We start from the raw sequence: 3,111 nt of genomic DNA on the forward strand, positions 1-3,111 counted from the left end.
CTATCTATCTATCTATCATCTATCATCTATCATCTATCTATCATCTACAATTTGCCCTTACAGACATCTATAGAGTACTCATGCAAAACATAATATACATTCATATAGAATATTCTCCAGGGAAGATCATAATTAAGGTCATAAAATAAATAGCACTTGGGAGGCAGAGGCAGGCGGATGTCTGGGAGTTCAAGAGGACAGCTGGGGCTACAGGGAGACCCTGTCTCAAAAAGACCAAAAAAAAAAAAAGTTTATTTGGTAAACTATGAAATGAATTTGGTTTTTGTCTCCTGTTTTTCACGTACTCTAAAACTTTACTCTTTCCATAACAAGTTTATGATTATGAATGACTTAGTGTGGGACCCCTTGATACCACAGGATGGGGCAGGCCACGCAAAGGACATGGTGATTAGAGGATTAGAGGGTTGAAACTTTCATCTCTACCTACCAACCTCTGGGACAAGTAGAGTTCTGATGGCTGGAGATGGTGCTCTGTTTGAACAGGACTGGCTCTAGGAGAAATATGAAAAGCACTGATGTTTACTACAGAACTAACTGTATAATGCTAATAAGTTTGGAATTATGCTAGTTTAGAAAAGAAAGGTTCAAGAAAAACAAGAAGAAAACATGTGGCTTTGTATCTTAGCATCTTGCATGCAATAAAACAAATGTGAAAAGATACTGGAGATACATGCAGTAGTGGGCTGATGTTCAGTTGAGAAAAGCCTCTCAAAGGCCTTTTAGAATATTAATGATTTCCCTAGAGTCCTTGTCCTCTGCTAGTCTAATTACCAGAGTGTGACTTTTTAGTTCTTGCCAGTGCCACTCCAGGCTAAATGACAGTTGTCAGAAGAACTGTGGTTGAGAACTGATGAGAGCTTTTCCTAGCTATCTTTAGAGGATACTGTCTTTGGATTAATGAATGCTATTTTGAAAAGCAGTCACAGGTGCTTGGAGCCATGCTAGGCATTCTTGGACCTTTAAATAGGGCTTGGTAAGTTTTCAGATCCTTTATCTAATCAGCAGCAGAATGAATACTTGCTCATCCACCATCACTTAGCAGGGAGTTACAGAGAAAATGGAGCTTTTGGAGTGCTTATAAAATAATAGACAACTCATGAAAGACTTAAGTATGCAGGAAAAAAACCCGTAGAGATGACCATTCATATAACTAATACAACCATCCAGAAATATTCTTTTCTGTATTTGTTTTGTTTTTTTGAGACAGGATCTCATGTAGCCTAAAGCTTGCTTTGAATTGACTATGTAGCAGAGGGTGACCTTGAATTTCTGATCTTCCTGCCTATACCTCTTAAGTGCTGAGAGCACAGGTGTGTACCACCACATCTAGCTTTAGAAATATTATTACAAGATCTAATATATGCCTGGCTTAGTGGCATAAGCTTGTAATCTCATCTATTTGTGAGGATGAGGGATCACAAGTTCAAGGCCAGCTTGGGTAACTTAGAATCTGTCTCAAAATAAAATAAAAAATGGGACTGGAGGTATAGTAGTAGAGTTCTTGCCTAGCATCTGTGGGGCCCTGTGTTCAGTCTCCAGCACCACCACAACAAAAAGGTTAAATGTACTTTTTCAAAAGTGAGTTGAGTTGGTCATGGTGTTGCACACTTATAATCCCAAGTAGAGATATGAGGATCAAGAGTTCAAGGTTATCATCAGCTGCATAGTCATTTGAGGTTAGCCTGGGCTAGGCAAGAGCCTGTCTCAAATAAAAGAAAGAAGGAAGAAAGAGTTTTTGTGAGAACTCTTAAGTTCTAGGTAGTTTATGTGCTTTTCCACTTCCAAAGAATTGATCTTTTGATCAAAACCTTCCTTTCTGTACACATGGGCTAACCACGTCTCACCTAAGTATCATTTAGATGATCTTGAACATCTCTTCCCATGACAGAAGTTTTGGTCCCTATTGTGTAGCTGAGACTCACATACTCATTTCTGTGTATTCTCTGTCACCCGTGTCTCCATGAAGAGAGCCACACTGCCCCATCAGCTCATCCTCACAGAACTACAGCGACCACATTCACCTTCTGTTTGGGCTGCTTGTCCTTGGGGTTCACCAGATACTGTAACCAAACAATGGGTTTGCACTAAAGCAAAGCAAGAACAATTAAGAAATAAAAGCAAAGAAAAATTTTTATTTATGTTTTTAACCTGCAGCAAAGGATAATGTGGGAATTATTTCCAAAATAATGCCCTCCACAAAGGAAGTGTGGAGATCTGATTTGGGGAAGCTATACTTACTTAGGTAAAGCTCTTGGGGCACATCGTTTATGAAAGAAAGATGGAGACTTGTGAGGGAAGCCATAACAACAGAGAAATTAGAGTTGAAGGAGAATTCAAGGATAAATCTAGTTAGCTTCTTTATGCTTAGCTCAAGGTTGCAGAACACGTTTGAAAAGTTAAAATGATAGACAAGTACACTTTGGGATATGATCAGCTTCTATCATACATAGAACATAGATGAACATTTGAGCATGTTCAACTTTCTCTAAGATAATTTAGGTGTAGAAAAGACACTTAGAAGGCATTTTAATATTGTTCTTTACCTCTACAGGTACTGCCTTGCTTCACAGCTAACAGTACTATGGTCTTCTGCCAATTTTTTCCTGTCTCCTGGTCTGACTCCTTTGTTGAGCTGTGAGTTGGCTGTTGAAGGACATTGTCCACCAACCACCACAGGAGCACCTCCTGTCTAGACGTGCCTGGATCTTGACAGCAGATAGAGCCCAAGTAAAGCTGAGCCATTCTGTGAAGGAATGGCTGAGCCATTCCTTTGAAGGAAGAACCACTTAACATTTCCTATCTGGGAGAACCAAGTGGACATACAGGTGTCCAGTAGTCCAGTCATAGAAAGGCAGTGATTGGAACCCTGTAAAGTGCTGCTGGTTGTGCTGAACCTGGATTAGTGTATAGCTACCAAAAGGCTAGACCCCAGAGACTTGAGTTTTACATGCTGCAATGTGCTATGGTTTCTCCCCAGCTTCAAGAACTATGGGAGCCCAAACCCTTTTACTTTTAGCCATATGCCAGACACTGAGAAAATGTCAGAGAAGAAGGAAATAATGTCGCTCTCCTCCTCCTCCTCTTCCTCTT

General features: G+C 40.1%; 1 protein-coding gene across 1 annotated transcript in view; it reads left to right on the forward strand.

Moving 5' to 3' along the window:
• The window catches only part of Deptor (DEP domain containing MTOR interacting protein), a 177,747-nt gene that overhangs the window by 32,936 nt on the left and 141,700 nt on the right, over positions 1-3,111 (forward strand). The window lies entirely within an intron of this gene.

This window comes from Nannospalax galili, unplaced genomic scaffold, assembly GCF_000622305.1.
Source record: "Nannospalax galili isolate Female #2095 unplaced genomic scaffold, S.galili_v1.0 scaffold17, whole genome shotgun sequence".
Taxonomy (NCBI): domain Eukaryota; kingdom Metazoa; phylum Chordata; class Mammalia; order Rodentia; family Spalacidae; genus Nannospalax; species Nannospalax galili.